Here is a 26,621-nt window from a genome sequence, read left to right on the forward strand (position 1 = left end):
CAAGAGGGCTGCCATCTTCTTCCCATAGTGCCCCTCAAAAGCAGGCAAGGGAAAGGCACTGTAATCGTCAACTTTATTTGTGATAATACCAAGGCAATGAAAGTAAATATACTAACCAAGGGACAGCCTTATTACACCATGATTAAAGGAGGAATTGGGGGAATTTCTCAAATTCTGTCTCCCTGTTGTACTTCTCTAGAGATTTGTGTTCATTTTTCAAGCTTATTGGTCTTCCAATTCCATCGTGGGTATATGATTCCTTTCACTGGAATAAGATTAGTAAATTGTAACCACTGAAACCTAGAATGCATTTCCATATGATTTTTTCTGCAGCCGTGGCCTAGGCCACAGCCAGGGCAACACCAGGTCTGAGCCACATCTGCAACCTACGTGGAAGCTTTCAGCAATGCCCCAGATCCTTAACCCACGGCACAAGGCTAGGAGTTGAACCTTCATCCTCCCAGAGATAGTGTTGGGTCCTTAACCCGCTGAGACACAACAGGAACTCCAATATTTCCATATGATTATGACTTTAAAGCTAGCCAAAGGTGTAGATTGCTTGTACATAGGAAATCCTGCTCGTTGAATTACATTTCTTTAAAAAGAATTCGTTTTCTCTGAGTTAATCATTTCTTATATGATCCAAATTATCTTTTTTTGAAAATATGACCCTTTCCCCCCTCATTATTATGTTACATTTCACGCATGATTTCTCTTGAGAGTACAATAAAGTCTAATTTTCTTCATTATTCAATTTGGATCCTGTTAAGTGAGACAGGCATTCGCTGACAAGGAGGAGCATTTAATTTTGGCAAATAAGTTCATTTGTATTCAGAAAGCTTTGTACCCCTCATATTTAATAAACCTTTCCATTACAGAGTAAAGAAATCCTGCAAAATAGTCAAACAAATTAGCAATGGGGACACCAAGAGAGTATAGTCAACCTTGATTCAGAGATGTGTCAGTTTATCTGTTTTCTGTCAATCATTAAATAAGAAATATGAAATATACAATTATGTACAAGGAGACAGAACAAATTGTTTCATTCTAGCCAAAGAGAAAGAATTTTAATTGGTTGAAGAAATAAGATTTTTGTTTTCTCTCAAGAAGGACAGAGAAATAAATGTAAATTGCCTTAGAATCCAATGGCTGGAACTACAAGGCTTCAGAGTATGCAAATGAGAGGTAGTTCATCGTTTATACCTTTTTTTCTTCACAATAGCCAATACCCAGATATTTATAAATGTGAGGTGTTTGACAGAATGTTCCCTTTTCTGCTATAGGTCCTCAAGCATGTAAGAAAAAAAGAAAACCTTGTTCCCTTTTCATTAGAGTGTTTAGATTCATGTTGATTTACTGATACTATTCTGCTTAGTTGGAGTTAACACTGCACTAAGATATTTGAATATGCTGTCAATTATTCCAGGGTCGATTTTCCATTTATGTGAGTTATCAGGCCCTTTGTTTCTCTTCTAGGTCCTATCATCCATCTGATTTTGTGAACCTTATACTGTTTTTAGTATATTTACAAGATGGAGAATAAGAACAATGAGAAGAGGTAAAGCATTAATCAATCTATTCAGTAATGCTGTACATCTACAACAAAAGAAAACAACAGATAAAATTAAAACTCTTGGTCACAGAGAGGTATAAGTATTAAGTGAAAGTGTCAGTACATTCCTTGACCTCAAATGGGAAGCAAAATTGAGAGTCAATAGTAAGCTCCACCATTTAAGCCAGACATTGAAGTCCCTAAAACTATTTCCCAGGATAAAGGCCTCAAATAAAACAGTTCATATCAGCAATTCTGAATATGAAATTCTGTTAATTTTTTTCCATAAAATATTATCTGCACTTAGATATATCTTTCAATAGAGTTGCTGATGATGGAAGAAACAAAGATGAGAAAAAAGTCACATAGGATTCATAATGAGGTAAGAATAAATAACAATATCTTTTTGTCTGATTAGTGTTTTCCCTTTTTTAAGAGGCCACCAGCCACAGTGACTACATGAAACACAGTATACGTGAAAGATGACTATTTATTGAGAGAGTATTTTAAGTTTAGGAGCCAATCACCTAGCTTCCCCCCACCTGAGCAAAGACAGTTTGCAGAGGATGGGGTAGATGGTGACCATCACTGTGTGGAGGACTATCTCAGATTTATCCCATGAAGTAAAAAGTTATCTCTTCCTTTTATCTGGAAATAGATCTTTTCATGGTGACCCTGGGCCTAAATGATTACCTGGATGTGTATCTCAAGGCACTTCACAATTGCTTGAGCAGAATGAGGCATGTGCCTATAGCTGGTTACCCATCAGCATACTCCCCTGGGACATCATCAAAAGGAAAGCCAGCAGATGAAAGGAAAGAGAGTTTTGTCCCCTCCCCTGTGAAAGATTCTGGAGTAGGGGAATGCCAGGTTTACCCTGGATCTCCAAACCTATCCCACATTCAGTACATAGCACGTGGTATATGCTCCACAGGAGTGTGATGAAGCAGAGAGGGAGAAAAGCAGGGATAGGAAAAAAAAGGATGAAAAGGGAAATTAATCTTCTAAGAGCTCTACAGGGTATGTTTCTAGAACCTTCTCAGCTCTAATGGGGAGAGACAGGCTCATTTCATCCTACAAGGTTGTTAAACACCCTTCCAAAAAAATAACTGTCAACTGCAGATCTACTTGACGTAACAGCTTGGGAACAGTCGAATTAGAAAGTGGCCAGTTATCCTATAGTCTGGAGCCTAATATTAACGTTTTTAGAACTATAAGGAGTCTTGGAGTCACCCAGGATGCCTCCGAGTGGAATGTGATGTGACTTGCCTACTATCACATAGCTTGTTAGTATTAAAGACTAAAACCTGGGTCAAAAAGTTCCCCAGCCCAGCATTTCACACACTGCAGTTTTCCTATATAGAACAGAAGCAATAGTTTGTTCTATCCTTTCATATTTCCTGACCCAAGTCACTTAATATCTCCCTCTTCAGAAGTCCCACTAACCCTCACCTCTTCCCCTGGCACCATGGAGCTTTAGGTTGCTAGGGAAGCAGTCCACACTGGCTCACAGAGCATTTATAGAATGCACAGTTAAAACTCTTGTAAAAGCTTGGTCACTAGGCATGATTAAAGCAACAGGAATTACTCTCTTAATTGGAATCCTAAATTTGAGAATATCTTTGTAGCCACTTGTTTGCTGGAGCCAGTGCTCTTCAGACTTAAGCTAGTATGTAAGTTCCATGAGGGTAGGAACCATGTCTATCTTGGTCCTAAGTCTCCACAGTGCCTAGTAGGTACTGAACTGCCCATTAAATTATTGAACATGACCACAAGTTCTATATTTCATGATTCTAAGAACATTCCTTGATGTCCTCATCTGCAAATAACTGAGAGTATCACTCTTCAGCCAAATATTTTCAAAAATCTCTACTCTACCTAGTCTCCATCCAATTAACTCAACACAGAGTCTGGTCACCCACAGCACAAGCAAAGAGTTCAACTCCATTTGACTTGATCTGCTCTGTTAGTTAACAACCCTTACCCCCAAGTGAATGAAGACATACTAAGGGCTAACATTCTAGAACTAGAAGAAAGACATTCAATGACTGTCCTCATTTTCCAGCCTTAGAGTGCAGAACAGAGATGTGTAGGCCAATGAATTGCTATCTCCTTCATGCCACTATTTGCAGGATCTTTACTGGAGGACAGGCTGATCTCTGCGTCGAGAAGGACCAGGCACGAGGACCACTAGGGCAGTTTGCCTTCCACGGCAATGTAGCAATCCAGCTGGAGCACTCAATTTATATATTCCAGTAGGAAAAACAGGAGCCCTGCAGTAAAACATTCCCAAGCTCCTCTCTCTTCTGATTACTCCCTACTTTCCACCACTAGGAATTTATCAAACCATTCCTTCCAGCCCACACAGAGTTTTCCCTAAAAGAATTGTGGTATTATTTTCCTCTCCCTCTATTTCAAAGGGTGTGTTAGCACACTGTGGACATTTTACTGCCCTCATAGCTTAGTCCTCCAAGCACTTGTCCAGCTGGTCTGTCTTTCATCTGACCCTGATGGCAGCCATTACTTGAAATGAAGAAGGCAATATAGTTATAAATTGCAGTTGATGTTCCTTTTCTCTCAGGGGTTTGGTAGCCCATCCATAAGGTCTTCTTGATGATGGTGTCCAGCAGCCAGGATTCAAGAAGCTCAGAAGCAGCAGTGGGAAACAATATAGGAAAAGGCCATCCTCCTCCAAAGGAGTTGGTTTTCCTCCTGTCTCAGCAACTGTAAAATTATAAATCAAAGATTAAAAAGTTAAGCCACTGCTCAAGAGGATCTTTGTAAATACAAGGCTTAAACAAAACCCGATGACAGATTCATTGGCATCTAAGTGAAGTCTGTGGTTTTTCAGACAATGGGGCAGAGACACAAGAACACACAGATCATGCCTAAGGATTCTCCATTCATTTATTTTGCTGTATCCAAGAAAGAGGAAAAGTTATAATTGCTATTAAATGTAAGTGAATCTGCATGTAGACAGGATGTAGAATGAGTGGGCCAGGGCAGGGGGTGGGGAACAAACCGGGGGAAAAGGAAAGAGAGTCCACCTGAAACCAGCCACTGTTTCGTCACAGTATTTCATGGGGCTGACCTTCATGGAGTTTGATTTTGTGAACTGAGAGTTGAATAAATCATAATATTTGGGGATAAACTTGGATTTAAGATCCCATGTAAAGTGAGAAATGCAGTGACCCAAGCTTTATCCAGTTCCTAGGCAACCAAAATGATTGATTTCCAGGGTCATTAACAAATTATGAGTGACAAAAACTTCACCCGAAGATGGTCTAGGAGAAGCATCACTAGTTTAGGGCGTCCCTGCCCAAAGCATCACAGGCAATGTATTGTCATGCTACTGCCATCATACTAGTCACCAAATCAATGACTATCTTTAGCTGCTATCCCCTGCCTTGCTGTGACATTCTGTCCCCTTCATCAATCTCCAGGAAATCATTGTGCATGTGCTATTATCCATCCATTCAAATTTCTTTAATATGACAAATACTAGTTAAATAAGAAGTCTTCCAGTAGCTAGATTTGAATATTTCATACCAGAATATTAGCAATCGGTGGCTTTAACATTCCCACGGTATATTTGTAATTTAAAAATGGACTTACATACATGAAACTCTTACTTACTGGAATATGGGAAGAAGAGAGAGGAGGGGATGAGTGAGCAAGGAAAGGGGCAGGATTTGTCATGCCTCTTATTTAATCTCACCACCATTACACACCAACCACCACCCTCCAAACAGTGAGCTGCAGCAACTGTGCCTCCAGTGACACGGAACAGCTGCCAACCCCGGACTGAAAAAGCAGGTCTGTCCTCAGAGCACATGAAGAAAAGGATCCTTTTTAGAAATGACATCTAAGCCTATGGAGAAACATCCTATAGATAGCAAAGGTCATGTCTGCATTCCAGGTGTCTTTCTTGGCCCCAAACCTTTATTTGCTTTTTACAAAGAAGCAGACTGAAAGGTGAGTGGCTTACCCAGTGTTACACAGGGACTGACTAAAAGATAGGACCACAACTAAGCCTAGATCTCCCAAATCCTAGTCTACCACTCTGCCCAAGTAAACTCCTCTGAGCACAGCCCACTGTCTTTGCTCCAGACATAGGCAGAAGGATTATATTCTTCAAACTCTAGAGTGGTATTTGGGTAGCATCTGAGTAGTAATTTCCCCTTCCTGGACAACAATCTGGTTCAGTGGGTCTCGGGGAGGCACAGGAATGTTAACAGGTTCCCTGGGGGATTCTGGTCTGTGAGGTGTAGGAACCACCACTGTGCTTCTCTTGCCACTCCTCCACCTATCAGCACCATGCAGATGGCCGGAAGGAGCCCCTGAGGGGCTGTTCTGGGGACATCCTCTGGATCCCAAAGATCAAAGGGCTCTTGACCACTAGGGCACAAGTCAGAGCCCCGAAGACAAACACCAGCCTTGAAATCTCAAAGAAAGAATGTTGAAAATGTGCCAGAAAGGTCTTCTCTTAAGCCCTGTTGACCTTAATGACTTTGTGGCCAGCAATATCTCAGCTATACCCTCAAGGTTCCTGTATAACGAATCTTCTAAAATGTGCTGAGCGCCTACCTTGTGGAACATTGTGCAGAGGGACTAAGACGTACAAAAAAAAAAAAAAAAAAAAAAGGAAGATCAACATATATACTTAAGAGCATCAACAATACAGAACAGTATCACTGAAGATGGCACACAATGACAGAGTGCAGTGTCATACATGCGCGTCCCATGTAATTCAGTGATTTCCAAACCCACTGCCTGGCAGAAGCCTATGGCAGTTCCTAAACCTTCATATGGGAGATTCTGATTCAATGAGCCTAAGGAAGAGCCCAGAATCTGCATTTGTAACCAACTCCCAGATGAATCCACAGATGGCATTTGAGATCCTCGTATTGTTTTTGAGGGCTGACTGTGAAGAATCCAAAGGAATCTAGCCTGGATGCTTTTTATAGTCATGGTTTACAGCTCCTCAACATTCCTAGCCTACTCAAATTGGCCCCTCCATGGATGTCTGTTTGGCTTTTTTCCTCTTGGGTCAGTCTTGGCCTATGCTATCTTCCTACTTCTCGCTTCCTGCTCAGGGCTTCCTTTGTCTTCCCAGTAGGAATTTGTTTTCTGAAAAAGGGTACAGCTTTATTCTTTAGGGAAAAACACAGGCAAAAGCCAATTGTCAGAGCCATATGTTGTATAATTCTGTTTACATGAAATATCTCGAATAGGCAAATCCATACAGATAGAAATCAAATTAGTGGTTGCCAAGAGCTGAGGGGTAGGCTTGAGGGATGACAGCAAATGGGTACTGGGTTTCTTTGGGGGGATAATGAAAAGGTTCTGGAATTAGATATTTATAATGATTGCATGACTTTGTGAATATATCAAAAGCCACTGGATTGTATTTTTGAAGAGGCAAATTTTATGGTACATGAATTATTAAAAATCCTGTGTAGAAGTGTGGGCACCACATAGTACATATAGATGGATCACCAGGCTCCCTAGAACCTCACGACTATCAAATGACATCCCCAGGGAAACTAAGGCAAAATTTTGCCAGGGCAGCTGTTGACACGAACAGTCACTATTTACTTCATACTTATTATATAGCAGATGCCATGATAAGTAGTACATGGTTATCTCAGATAATACATCATAACCAAAGATGTGGATACTATTATTATTACACTGTTATCATTAGCATTTTACAGGTAATAAAATGGAGGCAGAGTGAGGTTAAATAGCTTGACCAGACCCACAGCTAAAATAAGTGGCAAAACTGAACACTAGGGAGGTGTGGTGAAATAGGCACCAAAAGACTCTGCCCAAAACTATGTTCTTCATGGACCTGATAGTCCCACCTTTAGAACTGGAAAAAATATAATAATAATAACAGTGATAACAATGTAGTAAAGATTTACTGAATGCTTCCAATGTTTCAATCCCTCTAGTAAATTCTCTGCATAGATTATCTCATATAATCTTCACAAAAACTGTGACTTACATGCTAATGTCTTCCCAAGTTTTCAGAGGTGAAAAGTAAGGCAGAAAATGCTACATAACCTGCCCCAAACCACACAGCTAGTAAGTGATGAAGATAGGATTTGAACAAAGATCCTTAGTGCTAAGCCACTTTGTAAGAGATCCAAACTTAGATTTCTTCCTAGATGGGTCTAAGGATGAAAGAGTGAAGTGGGCCCCATATGCTTCTTGAAATGCAAAACAGTATCTACCCATCTTTTATTTATCCATCAATAAATTTATAGATATAGAGACATGGTACAATTTTCTCTTAATACTGTTAATATTTAAGACAGAACAAAGCACAGGAGTGGTAATAAGTGGCAAATGACACTTTGCCTTAATGTTTGGGACACAAAAAGAAGTGACAGAAACAGTGGCAAATTGGAGAGAGAACATGCTTCATCTAAAGGAGGGGCCACAATTCACCTCTCTTTGTTACCAGGTAGGCATATGGTACAGCACTGTCCTATTTTCTAAGAGAAACCAGAAAAATAGAGTTTTATGTGAAATATTTCAGTTGTTAAGAAGTGGCAAAGAATTCTATAGATTATATTTGGCCTGTAGCATTTCACGCTCAACCTCTATATATAGTAAATTACCTTCTCTAGCAGTTCTATGTGACTGGAATTTAGGATTTAGAGTTAAAAAAAAAAAAGTGAAGGGATGAATCTGGAATGGTGAAGAGGGGCCATGGTATGAAAATTCTTGATGCACACCTGTGGAAGGTAAATCTCATTCTACAGGCTAGGGGAAGCCAAAGAGAAAGGGACCAAATCAGAAAAATCTTACTAAGAGCCACGTGAAGGGCAGAATAGCCAGGAAAGATAGCTGAGGCAGTAGGCCAAACTGGAGATAACTATAGTTGTCAGCCCAAACCAAGGCAGTGCCAATGAAAGCAAGAGAATAGACTAAATCCACTAAGCAGAGACCTTCCTTAATAAATGATAGATATGCTTATATCAAAAAGCATATACATACACTTTATTATATATAGCATTGCTTAATAAAGAAAAGACCATCATGAAGAGGAAGACAGCAAACATGAAGAGAGCTATGGGAGAAATAAGAAAGGGGTTCAGGACACAACACGTTTGAGGCTGGGTTTGGCATGTAAAAAGGAAAGGAAATGTTCTTGGCTAGAGAGGTGACAGCCTGAAAACTGCCTAGGAAAATAAAAAGAACACATATAAGGAGTTCAGGTACTAAGAAACTAATCAGAACCATGGGAAACCCTCAGGGAAAAAAGTAATCAGGCAATGGAGATCAGTAAAGGTCCCTAGTCCATGTTTAATGCAGATGAGAGAAATTGGGGAAGGCACTTTAAAAAGATGCTGTAATAAAGGCACCAAGCAGAATGCTTTAACAGAGACAGAACTCAAGAATAGAGACCACAATAGAGGCATTTATAAAGAATAGAAGAGGATCAAAATATGGCAAAGGATTTTAGCCACTGGAGAGCAATAGGAAAAGATGAATTTTAGAGATGTCAGAAAGGAAAATATGACAGGATTTTGGAATACTGTCAGAGTGAAAATAAGATCTATTCTGTAAAAAATACAAAGTTCCCTCTCCACAAATGCTTAAGAAGCAGCCCTGAGGATGGCCAAAGATAACACCAGAGTTGCATTCCAAGGACAGGAGGGGGAGAATGCAGTTACCAGAAAGTTCCAAAAGGAAAAGGAGTGAAAATTTTCATCTTTACCAAGCTTGCTTTTCATTGTCATTGGTTATAACCATTGCCATTGGTTACAACATTGCCCAGACCAAAATAAAGTGTTCAATAGAACCTACTTCTTCAGAGATAACCTTGTGATAGGACAGAACATTCTGGGAGAACTGCAGCTGTCATAAAGACAGAATTTTAAAAAGGAGGAACCTTCCTCACCTATATGGTCCAAAGGACCACCAACGACAGTATCAAAAGATCCTATTTGGAAGTTCCTGTCATGGCTCAGAGGTTAACGAATCCGACTAGGAACCATGAGGTTGTGGGTTTGATCCCTGGCCTTGCTTGGTGGGTTGGGGATCCGGCATTGCCGTGAGCTGTGGTGTAGGTCATAGACTCGGCTTGGATCCCAGGTTGCTATGGCTCTGGCATAGGCCAGCAGCTATAGCTCTGATTCGACCCCTAGCCTGGGAACCTAAATATACTGAGGTGGGGCCCTAAAAAGCAATAAATAAATAAATAAAAGCATTAAGTTTTATATTAAGGGGAAGAAATACAAGGAGTGAGGAAAAAGTGTGTGTCATATAATACCTGGCAACATATGTACAATATTTAAGTCCCACGGCAGAAAGGCAAAGTTTCTCCATTTTGCAGGAGAAAGTGTAAAATAAACTATATAAAATAGTTACTTGCTGAAAGTTATATAGATAGTATGTTTTAGAGCCAAGTCTTGTTTAATTCCCAAGCTTATGCATTCTCCATTATACATACCTTTGACTGTGGGCCATCTTCTACCCAGAGACTGCAAGAATCTTCCCAACTGGTATGGCTTATCCTCTCCATCCCCTACCCAATATGTAGTGTACCCAGAGCTATCATTCATAAACACAGATTTCACTGTGGCACTGCCCTGCTCAAATCCCTTCAATAAATTCCCTTTGATTTTCAACAGAGTCCAAACTACTTAGCATTCCCTACAGGGTCCCTTGGGATCTGGCCCTGCTCACCTCCCCAGCTCCTCTCATTGCAGGTGACAATTCAATGACTCTGAATATGTTTAAGTCCTTGGAATGCACCATAGATCCTCTCACCTCCAGGCCTTTGTACATTGTCCCTAATGCCTGGAGCACTCTTCTCCTTGATTTCCTAACCTCTCCCTTCAGGTTGTCTAGGTAACAGGAGTACTCCTTTCTCACAAAACACACTTTATTGGAATTCTCTCTGTCTATTCTGAGAGCCCCACACCTCCTCTACTGTGAGCTAGCTACATGAGAAAAGATCCTTTTTCTATCTAATTTACTCTTGAATCCACCACACCTAGCACATGCACTGGCATAGCGTAGGTGCTTAAACACATGTGTTTTGAAATGAATTAATAAATTTGATGGGGCAAGGGCCATCACTGGTTACTAAGTGAAGCAATATCGATGGAAGCCAAACCCATAACTGACCCCAAAGTCCATACTCTTGGCATCTGCAATTTACTGTCCACTGCTGAAGATTTGTAGACATTCCAAAAGCTTCACTGATACTTTATAGAACATATGATCTATTTGCTTCCTGTGCTCAGAGCTGTAAATAATTCCAAGGACAAGGCTCACTTCTTGCCCTAAACAAGGTCACAGACTAGTAGAGGAGCTTTATTTTGCCAACATGTTTTAACTCACATTTGTTTTAAATCCTTTCAGGACTGAGCTGACAAGGGATCCTTGACAGTTTATCAAGAATTTGGTAATTGCCAATTGATTCCTACAGGACCACAAGGAGATTGAGAGCTGAGGCCAAATCTTATTCATCATTATCACTGCATAGCTAGCATAGTGCCTGATATGGAACAACAGGCTTAAAAGTCAGCAAATGAGTGAAAGAATAAACAAAAGAATGGACAATCCAATAAATCAAGCCTTGGAATAAATCTTTGCAATCTAGGTCAGTTTTAGCAGGACTTCTCATCCATAACTAAACAGATAAATGACCTGGTGGCAAGTCTCCTAAGGAAGAACCAGTCCATTAGACACACATATATCCTAGCCAGCCTGCAGAACCAGTAGAGCATGGGGACAGGGAAAAAGAGGAGCAGGGTTTAGATTATTTTCTTCTGTGTCCTTAGGTTTAGAGGGGAGATGCTGTGGGGCAGGTGCACCCAGGTGCAGGATTGAGATAGCTTCACCTGGCCCCCTAGAACCCAAACCTGCTCACTAAAACAGACTGCAGAGGTAGGTCAAGAAATAAAGATACAGATAGATTTATATAGTGTTTATCACACTTTCACTGACCAGAAAGAAAACCTTTGGATGCATGTTATTTAAAGTATATTAATAATCACAACATGAATATTCAGCTGAAACAGATATTTGCCAGTTTCTGTACCTTTCAAAATTAGAACCAAAAATCTGAACAGAAGCAGCTATCTAAACAGTATCCTTTTCACAGATACATACGTACACACACATACACACACTCCTGAAATTTTTCTCCCTGCTGCCAACTTGTTAGTTATTTGAATAAACATTATTTCTGCCACTCATTTTAGCACCAAATAGTACCTTGTAGTCAGTTAAAAAACCCATATCAAAGTTAGAGTATGGTATTATTTTGACACCAGACAGTCCTTTGCTTTTGTGTGGAATCACTGTGTTGGCTGCACAGTATACGATTTTGCTTTTGTGCAGATAATCAGCAGGTCATTAGCGAACTGTACAAATCACCCTGGACTCAGGATGGAACCCTGGGGACCTGAAGCCATAATAGAGAGAAGATAAGGTGTTGCCGACAGTTACCTCTGATAGCAGTTTAAAAAATATGATTGCAGGAGTTCCCGTCATAGAGCACCAGAAACAAATCAAACTAGGAAGCATGAGGTTGCAGGTTTGATCCCTGGCCTTGCTCAGTGGGTTAAAGATCTGGCATTGCCATGAGCTGTGGTGTAGGTTGCAGATGCAGCTCAGATCCTGTGTTGCTGTGGCTGTGGCACAGGCCAGCAGCTGTAGCTCCAATTGGACCCCTAGCCTGGGAACGTCCATATGCTGCAAGTGTGGCCCTAAAAAGACTATGTATATATACATATATGATTGCAACCACATGACAGCTTAATACAGCAGATCCCTGAGCTGTTCATATGACAAATTCTGATTAATGGTATCAATAATCACTATGAAATTTTTAAGTTTTGGTGGAGTACTCCATTACTCAGTACTATTAGAGTACAAGACTAACAAGTTATTTGGGGAAATTACCATGTTTATCATTATTTTACCCCCTCTGGCTTTACATATTGACCAACATGATATGACCTATAGTTTATTCAAATAGGGGTGGGGGAAGTCCTGCATATTTTAAAAATTCATGAAGAAGATTTTGCATAAGAAAGTGAGAGTGAGAAGAACTGAAACGCAGTGTATGAGCCAGAATTTGCCACTTTTATACATGTACATATGCAAACACACATACACAGAGGATAAGGTCTATTCCACTACATCCACATCTGGCAATGATGTGGGCATAGTGAAAAGATTTCAAATTCCCTCCGGGAAGCCCTTAGGTTGCAAGAAAAATCATCCTACATCTAAAAAACCCATCTGAGATATATCTCCCAGATGGTAAAACCCTGTTTTGTTTTATTCTAACAAATTGGCCCTTGGATTCCTCTCACAGCTGTTGCTGCTATTGTTTAAGATGTATTGAGTCCCAGCAGTGAGTGAGATGCTATGTACAACAGCCAGGATCCCTATATCACTGGACTGCATGAGCATTATGTGATATCACCTGTAAGGAGTGTGGAGCATCCAAGATATTTAAAGTCCTGATACATAATAAGCACTCAACAAATTGGGGCCAAAGATATTTTTAATTAGAATATTCTGGGAGTTTAGTCTCAGGAGAAAAATGGGAGTTGGTTCCTAAACCAGATCACCACCAAGAGAATAAAGAAGCTGAAATAATCAAACAAATAACTTTCCCCTTCGCTATTCTCCACCAGAGTTTGGTTTAGCTTGAGAAACACTGGTGTACACTCAGCTCCGTATCAGCACAGAAGACACAAAGACAAGCCACCTTGGCCCTGGGTGGCTGCCCCTCTGCTGGAAGAATGACACATCTGGGGTTCTTTCCCAATAGGGTTTTTTACCATTGCAAGAGCATTCAGAAAGCTTATTATGTAAAGCCATATAGATAATATAATCCCATGAAAGGAAAACATTTGCTCTTCTTAAAAGTTTTTTTCCAACTTTATTGAGGTATAATTGACAAAATTATAAGACATTTAAAGTATATATTGTGATGATTTGATACATGTATAACTTGTGAAAGCATTCCCCCACTGAGTTAACTAACACATTCTACAACCTCACATATTTATCTTTTTGTGTGTATGTGAGAACATTTAAGTTTTCTAAGTATCTCTTAGATATAGCAAATTTCAATTATACAACATGGTGTTATTAACTATAGTCCCTATGTTATGCATTAGATCCTCAGAATTTTATACCAGCCCCTTCCTATTTCCTTCACCCTCATCATGACTTAAGTTAGTTGACTTTTTTCTTTGGGGAAGGGATCCCTCCTTAATTTATAGCTTCCATAAGTAGAGGAATTACCTTTTTATTTTTGTCTGACTCTACCAGAATTTATGGATGTTTCAAACATGCTCACATGTGAACTAAGTATACGCTCAATTTTTTAAAATCCTATTATAGCAAGCCTATAGTTACAATGCCTATCTTATATATAAAATACATCACAGCTATCACACACCAAAAAAAAAATGACCAGTATCAAGAGACAATTCTAATCCTTTTGGTCTATCTGGATGTGTCATCTGCAGACATATTGCCAAATTTCCTCAACACTTTGAGTTGTTCAATATAATCACTAGTGTCATGGGTGGGATATACCCATCCCCACCTTATTGAATTTTCCTTTCCATTTTTATCAAATTTCAGCAAACTCCTTTCTGAAGTTTAAGTAAGATAAGAGCCCTTTCCTGCTCTATATTAACTCTGGACCATTTCTGATCAACGTGGAAATGTACGTACTTCTTCCTCCTCATCTCCATCTTCCTTACCTCACTAACCTTGTTTCTCTCTGTTTTGTTTTCCTCTGAAGTTTTCTCCCTATGTTTTGAGTATTCATTTAAAAGCTCTCCTTTGCTATGCTCTAAGAAAGAGAAAGAAAGAAAGAAAGAAAGAAAGAAAGAAAGAAAGAAAGAAAGAAAGAAAGAAAGAAAGAAAGAAAGAAGGAAGGAAGGAAGGAAGGAAGGAAGGAAGGAAGGAAGGAAGGAAGGAAGGAAGGAAGGAAAGAGGGAGGGAGGGTGAACCAAGACAGGAAAAACAATTTGGAGGCTCCTCAGCCTTTTAACCTTAGCTTCTGTTTCTGCGGATGGCCATAAATGGATGGACATTCTAGAAAGACTAGCAAGAAAAAAAAATGCTTGGAGGAGAGAGAATGTTAGAGAGATGCTAGGTGAAGAGACATTGTTGAATGAAGGAACCCATCTCAACTTCCTCCTTCTTCCTCTAATATCTTTGCAAACTCACCTGCAATGGCCTCTGTGCTTCTGGTGAGACTGAACCAGTGAGCTCAGAGTAGACAGAAAGGATAAATGACATGAAGTAAAATTCCATTAAAAAAAAAAAATCCAACATCCCCAGGGCTTCTAGATTCATTGCTCAAGTGTTTTCCACTGTACCCCACCCACTCTCCCAGGCCAACACACAACACCAGGCCATCCCACACCTGAACTTCTGGTTGAGCCAGAAGAGCACTGGAAGTTTGGAAACAGGGCCATAAACCCAGCAGAGCCCCAGGCTCAGCCACCACCTCTACAGTTCTGGGAATGCATTGTCCCCAAAACAACCCCCAGAAAGCTGGGGAGGAAGAATAGCCAGGAATGTCAGAGGCAATTTGGGTTGGCACCAAGGAGGCCTCACCCACTTTCCCACAGGTTTCCAGTCCTGGCTATGTCAGAGGGTGCAAGAATGTCCTTCCTCTGCCTCCCAACTCCCAGTTAAACCAGAAGCTGGGCATTCAGGGGAAGGGCCAGGAATGTGGCCAACCAAGTGCAGGGACATTACTGCCACAGTTTCCATCATGGCTCACAAGCACAATCCAGGGCATACAGGTGTGTTTGTTGAACAGAAACATTCTGAGAGTTTGTTAGAAAAGAAAATCTTTTGTTCTTGACTTTGAATAATAATGGCTGTCCTTTGTTGAGCACTTACTATGTGTGAGCCAGACTCTCCATGCAGTAAGTCATTTAATTCCAACAAGTAACCTATGCAACAAGTACTGTAAGTATCTCCTGTTTACATACAAGAAACTGGATTTTAGTAAAGACAGCTTGATTCAAGCTACCCAAGAGGTAGATCCAGGGTTCCATTCCAGATGATCTGACTCCAAAGCCCACATTTTCATTCATAGTGTGTAGAAAATCACAACTCTGTACCTTTGAAGGCACTCTTCCTAGATAGGACTCTAAGGCATTTTGACCTTGTTTCATTAGAGGAACAGAATTCAGTTGCCAGATAGTACATAGTTTCCTCTATCAGTCAGTGCCTGAGGCCAGAAATAGATTCTAGAAATCAGATTAACAAGCAGGTAGGAGATAATCCACTCACAAAACAGAATTTGAGGGAGTGTGTGGGAGGAGTGTGAATTCTGGGCTCAGTCTAGCTCAGAGTTGATTTGTCTCAAGGTTAAAGTAGTTCCCTTACCTTTCAGGGGCAGCCAATGAATGAAAATAGCTCTACCATGAACTTCAGTTATATCTCTAAGTTACAGGCAACATACAAACAAATGATGAAGTTCTTCACTTTCCAAGTCACATTTTTTCTTTGGGATGTTGGGTGCTGTGCCCAAAGCATGTGGAAGTTCCCAGGACAAGGATCAAACTCATGCCATAGTAGCCACCTGAGTCACAACAGGGAAAATGCTAGATCCTTACCCACTATGCCACAAGGGAACTTCCCAAGTCATGTTTTTATGAGAGATACTGATTGACAGCAGAAGCATAACAAAGTACTGGGAAGGTTCTGCAAATGTCCTGAAGAAGATAACAGGTACAAAAATGAAGTCAAAGTCAACCCTGTCTTTATGTCCAGTGACCCCCTAGCTCTTACAGCAAGAACACCCTGATGATTTTATAGAAGTTTCAATGATGTGTAATTGATAATTTAAAACAATTATAAAATAAACATGTTGAGACAGTTTTTCCTCCTCCACAGAAGTCTTAAGAATTCTCAAGATGGGGGCTCCCATTGTGGCGCAGCAGAAATGAATCTGACTAGGAGCCATGAGGTTGTGGGTTTGATCCCTGGCCCCACTCAGTGGGTTAAGGATCCGGTGTTGCCATGAGCTGTGGTATAGGTCACAGACACAGCTCAGATCTGGTGTTGCTGTGGCTGTGGTGTAGGCCGCAGCTGTATCTTCAGTTGGACCCCCTAGAACCTCCATATGCTGTGGGTGAGGCCCTAAAAAGCAAAAAAATTAAAAAAAAAAAAAATTCTCAAGATGATGACCTTGGGGGCATTAGGACTACTTATAGAAGAGTCTAGTTGACCCAAACTGTTTATATATTACTCCCCACTCCAAATATCCAGGGATTCCCAGGAGGCTGCTATTTGTATTTGTGATTATCAAGGGAGCTCTCATTTCTCCTGGGGAAAGGATGACAGCAAGAAGTAATCAGCTGAAGCCCCCACTCTCTCAAGGCCTGCTGTCAGGATTACTCTTACCTTGGTGAACTATGAGCTAACAACAGGTGTTCACTCCCTCATCCCTTTCTATCCCACAGGCTCCTCATAGGAAAAAGGATGCCCTTTGAGAACAATGATCCCATGGAAAAAGTAGAATGAAGAAAGCTGAAGACCATGCCTACCCCAATCTCTATAAAAAACTCAGATTCCTAAGACTGATAGGTCTTATAGGGTAAGCCAGCTCCTCCCTACACAATATAATTTAGAAGGAACAAAAAGATTCTAAGATATATTTCTGCACTACTTTCATTTATTCAGTCAGTCAGTCAATACTTACTAAGCACCTCTATGGAAGATGGAGATACAATTATCATGGGGTTGCCAGATTTAGCATATGAAAATCTTGTATTTGACTTGGCAACTCTCAAATGGTCAGCAAGAGATCATGCCTAACCACATGGAAGTTAACAGTCTAATGTACTATATGCAGTCCCTAAGAATTAAAAATCCATTAACACCTTGATGCAAAAGCTGATTTATCTGATTAACCTCAAAGTGCACAATCTGATGGAATAATTCACAAAAGAGGTGAGTTTTTAGGAGAAGAAGGGAATTAGAAAGATCCAAGGCAAGGCAAGCATCAGTAGAACGTCACAGAGGAACTCCAACAGTGATTAATTGGAGACCATATAAGGGCTCTGAGTCCCCAGATGGGTGTCAGGTAAAGGGTTCCAAATGATGAAATTATTGTTGAGAATTCAGCATGTTTCACCTGCATTCCAAGTTAGTAACAAGTTAGCCAAAAATGTTGTCAAGGTTGGTAAACATTTCAATTAGACCTGAGCAGAGAGCATCTAGTGAGATCCCATGCCAACTTATGGTTTAGGGTGGAAACCATACAAAATGTGGTGGTTTTATAGGGTTTGAACCTGAAAGCAAGCAAAATGTGGTGGTTTGAGCTGTGTTTTTCTTGGAGTTTTTAAGGTACTCAGGCATAAAAATTCATAGTCAAGCTTGGGAGGTCCGATCTGAAACAATAAAAAGTTTTCACACCATCCTTTAAGCAACCACAAAAAAACAGCCTTCCAAGAGAAATTGTAGACTCTTGTTTCAATATCTTTTAAATACAGTTGATAGATGGATTGGTTAGGCCATATTTATGTAGTGAAAACTGATTTTGATATTTGAAGGGAGGAAAGAGGCTGTCTTTTTCTGGACCAGCATTATCTACATAGGGAAAAGAAAGCAAAGCTTTATATTCATGTCAGTGTGTTAATCATAAAACTAGTGAATGATTAGTTCCATTGTCAGAAATTTCTTGGTCAGGCTGCTATGAGCAGCTCTATAGCTTGAATCTGGAACGGGAGTGAGAGGAGTGAAATATTTGTTTTGTTTTATATGTCAGTTATTAAAGCCACTGTAAGTCCTTTTAGAAAGATGTGGAACATAAATAAACAGGAAGTGCCACAAAAGAAGTGGCAGAAATGGAAAGATCCATTTGTATGACCAATTTTACCATTTCCCTCTCTAGTTAAGTTTTCCTACCCTGTATCTTCTTATGCCTGGTACAGAAATATATTTTTTCCCCTTTAATTTTTTTTCCATTTCTTTGATCTCCTTTGTCTAAGCAGGTAACCAAAATGCCACATGAGAATGTGTGAATGTGGGATTAGGGCTGCTCTGGCTTTGAGTAGGACTGATAGCATAGGAACGCCTTGCCTGGGTGCAGGAAAATAGGCTGCATGACATTTCCCAAGCACTTCTTGCAGCATCTGTCAAGGCCCATTCTCTAGACCTGCAATCAAATAAAAATATTTACTTTAGTTTGAAGCGCCTAATATTTCTTCATCACCAGTGGAAATTCTATTATTCCTGCAGTGATGTGAAATTTCTTTTTTATTTTAAAATTTTGTATTGCTTTATTTTTGAGGGGGCCATAAGAAAGATTATAAACATCAATTACGGTGTACATGAGCAGAACAGCAGTAATCATTATTATCAATTAACTCATATATTTATTGTTACTCCAGGAAAATCTAGTTAATTTGAACCTTGAGCCTTTGAAACATGTGACAATTCCAAAATGGAGAATCAGCTTAACTGTTCCTTTGGTGGAAGAGAGTTTACAAATATAATTAAATAAGCTTTGCAGGGGGTGATTAATCTTAAGAAAACAATCTGCTTTCAAACACTCCAGTAATAATTGTTTCTGACGATTAATGCAATGATTACAAGGAATCTGACGTACTCATTGAAGCAGACCCAGTTCTGAGGGCTCAGCCACAGAGCTTATGTAATGGTCCCTGGCTTATGTAAATATTTTCTGTACAGTAGGTTACAATATTCTATATCCTGACATATCACGGTTTACACTGTTCTTCCATCAGATTAGCCTTCTATAGTGAGGGTTACCCTGGATTTCTGTTCAAGGGTTGCTGAACCCAAGATACCAGTGAAACAAGTCTTAACGGTCTTCTGAAAGTGTTTATGATCCCTCCAGTCTCTTTTTACATATACATATATCCTTTAAACTAATGCAATAATTGGATTCATTGGGAGCCTGCTTTGCAAGGGCATTGTGATAGTTGAAGCTTAGCTATTAACACTCACACAGATAATCCAAATCACTCTCCAAGGTACATGCATATCTCACTTATAGAACAGCATGGTCAGACATCCAAGGATATGACAGGTAACCCAAATTGTCCATGAATTCCTCAGTTAAAATGGGAAACTTACTGAAAATACTTTCTCCTGAAAATAGTGACAATTCATTACAGGATCCACAAGAAAAATTCTTCATAAGCTTACTTCTAAGAATAATAGTTATATTCCTTTGAGCATTCTCTTTGAGGAACACTAAGTAGAAAAAGACTAAATATAAAAAAAAATCCATCCAATTACAATTTATTTATAAATAAGAAAAACACATAAAAGATTGAATATTTATTCATTCAACATACATATATGGAGTATTTACTATTCATCAGGCTCATTTGTGAGCTCTAACAAAGATAACTATTACATTGTGCTCAACACAGCTTATAACCTAATTTAGGAAGACAAATAAAGCAACAATGACAATATAACCTACACAATAGAGGCATAAAGACAGACACCTAACTTCAAGCATCAGAAAAGATTTCCCATGGGTGGTATTACTAGATCTGAGGTGAAGAGGTGAGAGATTAGCCAGGTGGGCAATGGGCCAGGCAGGGCTTTCAGGAATAAGGGAATAGTATATGCAGAAATAGAAACCAGAAGACCTCATTAAATGTTATGTTAATGTTAAGCATTAGCTAGTATTCTTTGAACATTTGCTTTTCACAAAGCACCTTGTTAAGCATTTTTTAGGCATTTAGTTCACCTGATTCTACCATTACCAGAAAATTCACTTCTATTGTTCATCCACTTGTACAGGAAAGAAACTGAGGCTCCAGGTTATCCAGCAGTCTGACTCCAGAGTGCTCCGTCCTCAACGCACAGGGCAGGGGTGCTCCGCCTTCATCAGCAAAAAGCATGTCTGTCCTCTACAGGCAGTGGGGAGCCACTAGAAATTTTAGGTGAATCCCTTCAAAGTAAGTCTAACATTTTTATGAGAAAAAGACCCCCATTCTTTGCCAAGTCTTGTGGGTCTTTTAAAAAATCAGTTTGTTCAATGCCATGATTATTTCCTGGGTGAATTTGATTTCCACCTTGTTTAGAAAAAGAATAGTGACTTAAGAAGATCCTTTTGTTGCACGTGAATCGCAACCCCAAGGATCAGGAAAGAGGTAACCATGATGCTATTTCCAACAAGCAGGAATAGGTACCACCACATGTTCCTCTGATAATGCTGAACAGAAACCAGTGTAAGTTGCCACGCTGAGCATACATGGTAGATCCATCCTTTATACCTTTCCTTATGGGGCTGGGGTCAGATTTCTAAATCCAAATACTTCGAATTCTAAATACTTCTTCAGTATTCTTTGCTTTTAATTGATGGTTTTTAAATGGCAAGATTTGCTTAGAACCGTGGTAAAGATAGAAGAGTGAAGCTATAGTGACCTAAAATGATCTAATTTTCTACAAAATTACTACTTTCTACAAGCTGCATAAACTTTAATTAAAAAGACAAAGAAGTCTATTCTCTCGTTTTACACACATGTGGCATGATGTTCTTGGGATCCTGATAAAAGGAAAAGAGCAGATTGAAGAGATTAGAATTTTTAGCAATAGCTCAATATAATTAAGATGTGATATTTATTTCCATCTTTAAGGACCAACAGGTAACCAACATGTGTGTTCTTCCAGAGAAAAATTATTTTCAACTTCAAAATATGTGTAAAGTTAGCTTACAAAATGAACTTTAGAGGCAGATTAAGTCACAAATATGACAATGCTAAATTCAGCTCACATGAACATGTCAATATGTTCTTCAGCTAAATATCACCAAAATGAGCATTCCTGAGATGCTTAATGCAATGCTTTATGTATCTGTATCCAACAATCTCCAGCATCCTACAAAGAAACATTTTGGTAGCTTCCACCAAATTTTCTGGAAACTGATTTTAATGGTAGCAGATTTAAGGAATGGATCAAGGAAAAGGGAGGCCATTAAGATGAGAACAGACACTGAGTCGGAAAATAACTTCAACGACTCACAGGACACAAGGCCACAAAGACTGCCTAAATAATCACCCATGTGGTTCTTTTTCCTTCACTTGCTTTCTCTCTTTGCCCTCTTCCTTCCTGAACTCTCTTTTTCCATTTTAATTCTTTTTCCAAGCTGTGCTCCCAAGCCAGTTGCCCAAAATCACTTTAAAAGGACATATTTGATGCAAAACAGTTTAATGTATTTTATCCTACTTGTAAAAGCATTTGGGTAGCCTCAGTGTCAGTGTGATTTAGGCTGTCATGGAGGTTGGCCCATTGAGGTTAAATGAAAATCAACTTTAATAGGGATGACCTAAAGCAGAAAAGGGTTTTTAACAGATATCTGCGTGTGTTCCTCCCATTCAACAAGTTTTGGTGGGGGGGGGGGGACAAAAACGAGTGGCAACTATAACTTCATAAGCAGCCTCTTGCAATATAATGTTGAAGCTATGACAGAAAATTGAGAAATAAGGATAAGGAGGGGTATATAGCACAAATGTTTGTGATTAGGTACACATCACTTGTGTTGAGTATATATCTCAGCTCTGCTAACTAACTGATTAACTATATATACATATATATATACACACACATATATATGTATATATGGGAGGTAGTTTGAAAAGCACTGTAATATTTACCTGAGTGTGTATATGCAAGCAGAGTGAAATACTGTATTGTGTATATAAATATCAGGTAGCATAAAATAAAATACCCCTGTAGCTGTTTGTTTAGGAACATATTTGGATTGAGTGAACATTCTAACTAGCATTTCTTTAAAAGCCACAAAAACATCACACCTTTTAGTTTTAACATAGTCTAGTTTCTGGCAGTTCTTTTATCACATCTGTCATCTCCTAAGCTTTGCTTAGCCAAAGCACTCCAACTTGAGTTTTGAAATTGTCAGCATAGGCCTTCTAATCTTTAAATCTTAAATTATCTAAGCAGATTAACAACCATTATTCTATGCCTACAGGACTCAAGGGTAAAGAAAGCAAAGGAAATACAACTTTTTTTTTTTTTCCAGGCAATTAAGTGTCTGTGGAGGTTGTGTTGGGGGGATGTATTTGAAACATGGTCCTAGGTATATTTGTAAATAACCAGGTTAACGAGTATGTTAACTCCAATATTGAGATCTGTAAGACAAAAAATGGCTTCATCTAAGAAGCTTAATCCAGTCTTTAAATTAAAAAAAAAAGTTATTCATAGTTTTAGTGTGTCAACTGGCCATGGATATCCTGAAGCCAAGGGAGAGAGCGTGAAGAAGAAAAAAAGGAAAAAAAATGTTTAAAAAGCATCTGTGCCCTGACCTGTTTTCTGCTATGATCTCCCTTTGGAGATCAAAGCAGGATTAATATGATTCTTTACTGTTTGCCTTGCACATCTCAAAGCTCTGGAGACTTAAGCAATAAGTACGGATGCAGCCCCAAAACACAGGGGAAACGGAGTTTGAAAGGGGTGAGTTAATGGAGCAAAGGCTAACTATGAAAAGTTATTTGGGATTTGGGAGACAATACAGAATTTAGAGTACTTTGTATTTTTAAGCACATTTGCTTTCTCTTTTCTCAGTTTCTGGGGCAAAGCTTTTGGATAGTTGATGAGGCCAGCAGCGAATGTCATATTAATGTCTCCATATTGACCTTCTAGCTCCTCTGGAATGTTTTGCAGCTGCTAGTACACATGAAAAGGGAAGGGAACCCTGCCTCAGGTTTTCACACCAAAGCATTTTCACCTTATAACCAGCAGTTACGGGTGCATTTAAAAGAGGGGACAATCTTTTAAAATAACGAAATTTTGTGCTTTTGTGTTTTCACCGTGTGTGGCATTCCTGGATGGTGGAACTCCTCAAGAGCGAGTATTTCCACGGTCTTTTAGAAATGCTTGTTCTTTTGTTGAGGAAAAAGGCAAGTCCCCGTATTCCTGGTATCTCAGAAAACGAAGGAAAAAAATCATTTTCCTTTTTAATGCTTAGTGTATATACCTCTTGGAGGGGGAGAAAAAGCTCCCCTCCTCCAAACTAGACTGAATTTTAGCCGCATTACCTAGAAGAGGGCGCCCCAGAGAGTAGCTCAACGTAGTTTTACAGGGACTCAGTGCTGGGGAGAACCAGATTGAGGAGATTGGAACAGACACTCTCAGCCCGGGATGTGGCCCCACAGTCTCCACTCTGGGTTTATACTATTCCACCCAAAACTCAAATTTTCCGAAACTCTGCATACCCAACCGCCACCCCCCCCCCCACACACACACACACGAAGAGATGCTCCCACCCCTGACAGATTTTCATCCACCTCAGCCCTGCTTTTCTCCTATGGGCAACTCCTTCGTGTTCACTCTTCCCGAATCCCTAGGTTAGCACTCGAAGACCATGCCTTGCCTTTCACCGCGTCCTCCCCCCTTTCCCCTTCTGCCCCAGACGGGGCACCACTTTCCAAACCGGTCCAAGCTACGTGGCCAAAGTCCAAGAAGTCGCTCAAGGCGAAGACCCTACAAGACGGACACGCGCGAGAGGTCTCCATGGCACCCGACACAGGGGGTCGGGAGTCTTTCTAGCGCGCACCCCTGCCCTGACACCCACAGGTGTTCCACCTCCTTTTGCGTAAGGTGCAATACGCCAGTCCCGGGCGTAATGGCGGGAAGCTTAGAATAGGACACTTTTTCCCACTGAAGGGGTGCGGGGGAGGGGAGGCCCAGGACCAGCCCACGCCTTGGCTTGTGCGTCCCCGCGGCGCCGGACTCCCGCTGCCCCACCCCCACCCCCCAGCTCGTACCTGGAGGGGAGTTCACCGAGGAACTTTTGTGAATTGCCTCAACTGGAAAAGCAGCCGTCCAAGTGAAGGTTTTTGTCCGGAACACAATTCTCAGGGCCAAGGATAAGGGGAAAGGAATTTCTTTCAGTGCCTGAACACTCTACACTCACCTTCTAATTGTTTTAAACACAACACAAGCAAATTGGAGTTTCTGAGGCCGTTTCTTTGCTTTGTGTAGCGTCATCTGATGGTGTTGAGAATTGCTTTCTCATTATCACGCTAGTTTATTAACGGGGACATTTTCGGTTGGAACAAGGATTGTTCAGGAATCCGTCTTTAGGCTGGTGGAGGGAGTTGCCCGAAAATTCGACTGGAGAAGTTCGGAACATCAGTACCAACTTATTCTCCGCTTTTTTTTTTTTTTTTTTTTTTTTTTTTTTCTGATTTTATCCTGTTATTGTTTCTGCAGTCCTGGTTTGGCCACCGGTTACCTATCACTTAGAAACATTCTTGTAGCTAAAAACGTAGTAGGTTAGAGACCCATGACTCAGTTGAAAAGTGTTAAGTTTTAAAATACTGTTGGGTGGGTTTTTTCCCCTTAAGTTTCAAGTACCAGCCGAAATCACAAATACAATTAGTTACTGTTCTGAAATTGTAAATACAATTAGTTGCTGTATGTTAAAAGCCTTTATATTACTGAAAATTTTCTAACTGCCAATATCTGACTTTGAAGAAAAATTAGAGTTAGAACTCAATAAAACTTATTCAATTGTTAAGATATAGTGGGTCCCCCACAAGTTTTATAGTTTCTGTTAGGACATTGCTAATGTTTTTATATATATTTAATGGCTTGAATTTTTAAATTTTTCACTTTTAAAATGTCTATTTTGGATGTGATCCCTTGAGTTCCTATTAATATATTATCTTTTTAAGTGAGCAAAGAATCTAAAATTTAAGAAAAGGAAGCACAGACTTCAGTCTCTCTTTGTTTCAAATCCTTTAAAGGTGCTGTGCACCTACTCTTTTGACTTGTACTTGCCGACTTAGAAACAAAACTTTATAAGGAGATTTGGAAAATTAACTTGAAAGAAAGAAGGTGACTTTTATCTATTGCGGAGGAAGTAAGGGTGTTTGAATCAGCTAAGACCTACAGGGTAATTAAATTACATAGTGTCCTAAAATATATAACATAGAAAGAGAGCTTTAAAAAAAAAAAAAAGATCCCATCTAACAATACATATATGAAAACTAGTAGGAAGTCCATAACCACCATTGCTAGCATTGCTTGGAAATTATATTCAATTCAAACTCTGCTAAAAGAGTTTATTCCCCATTGTAGTTTGGAATTGTGTGAAGGGATGTATGTATAGGATCTATGTATATATAATTCTTATACTTTATATATATATATTTAGACGTACATTCTTTTAAAATGTTTATGCAGTTAGTCACTTTTAGAACATCAAAATAAATTGTACGTTGGCTTACACTATCTCCCAGGTATTCCCAAACACTGATGAACAAAAGTCTGTATATTGGAAATGAAGAGCTACCCATTTAAACGAAAGAATGGAAAGGGGAACTCGATTTATTCTCATTTGTTTATCGCTAGACGTTCCCCCCTCTCTGCAAATTCATTTGAATAGCTTTCAAGCCGGAAAATGGAAATGTGGCTCCTGCCCTCTATTTCAGCGGCAGCAGCAGCGTCCTGGCAACAGCGCAATTTTCTATCATCAAGGATAAATGGCATCGAACAGAACATTCTGATAAAAAAAAAAAAAAAAAAAGAAAGAAAGGGGGAAAAAAAGCTTCAGCCCAAGGAGCCCATGATTGCTGGCCTTCCTGTCTGTCATCCCTTTACAAAATCCTCTCCGCAAACCTGAGCGGCATGCTGTCAGAGCTAATAACGTCTTCTGAAGGGGTTTGGGGTGGTGGGTGGGGGGAGGACATAGTCTTCCATGCACAATGTTCCCATTTATTAAATCGAGTGCTTATTTTTAAATTGCAAATATCTTTGTTTGGTTCACTGCAAATTAAAACCAAGATGTAGGAAGTTATATGATGCAACAATTATTCGTGTCATATCAGAGAATCAAACCCCAATCTCGCCCTTCTCCTGGTTAAGGTCGGATGAGGGGGAAGGGGGAATCTGGGAGAATCCAGGACAGAAGGTTTTTTTATAGAAAGATACAAATCCGTTCGCCCTGCAGGTAAGCTGAGAGTAATTGAAAGCCAGAGGAGCGTTGGCTGTTTCTACCAGGGAAAATGAGCTGACTGTGACTCCGGGAGCGCATGTG

General features: G+C 39.8%; 1 protein-coding gene and 2 long non-coding RNA genes across 6 annotated transcripts in view; 2 read left to right on the forward strand and 1 right to left on the reverse strand.

The window, feature by feature from the left end:
• LOC102167654 (uncharacterized) overlaps window positions 1-1,900 on the forward strand; it is a 238,403-nt gene extending 236,503 nt beyond the window's left edge. For 2 of the 4 annotated variants that reach the window (XR_014815857.1, XR_001298958.3), the window contains one exon: window positions 1,477-1,900. This is a non-coding gene — a long non-coding RNA (uncharacterized LOC102167654). The remainder of the gene's footprint in view (window positions 1-1,476) is intronic. The other 2 variants (XR_014815858.1, XR_014815856.1) reach the window with 1 other exon arrangement.
• The window catches only part of LOC110255475 (uncharacterized), a 47,568-nt gene continuing 21,001 nt past the window's right edge, over window positions 55-26,621 (reverse strand). The window contains exon 3 of the long non-coding RNA XR_002335822.2: window positions 55-4,276. This is a non-coding gene — a long non-coding RNA (uncharacterized LOC110255475). The remainder of the gene's footprint in view (window positions 4,277-26,621) is intronic.
• Window positions 7,876-26,621, forward strand: part of DLX6 (distal-less homeobox 6) — a 36,655-nt gene continuing 17,909 nt past the window's right edge. Inside the window, exons 1-3 of the mRNA XM_084977081.1 lie at window positions 7,876-8,024; window positions 17,038-17,171; window positions 20,360-20,517. The gene's annotated coding sequence lies outside the window, so the exon portion shown is untranslated. The remainder of the gene's footprint in view (window positions 8,025-17,037; window positions 17,172-20,359; window positions 20,518-26,621) is intronic.

This window comes from Sus scrofa, chromosome 9 (assembly GCF_054392235.1).
Source record: "Sus scrofa isolate SSC_HxYL_T2T_F1_AM1 chromosome 9, Sscrofa_HxYL_maternal_Yorkshire_Landrace_v2.0, whole genome shotgun sequence".
Lineage (NCBI taxonomy): Eukaryota > Metazoa > Chordata > Mammalia > Artiodactyla > Suidae > Sus > Sus scrofa.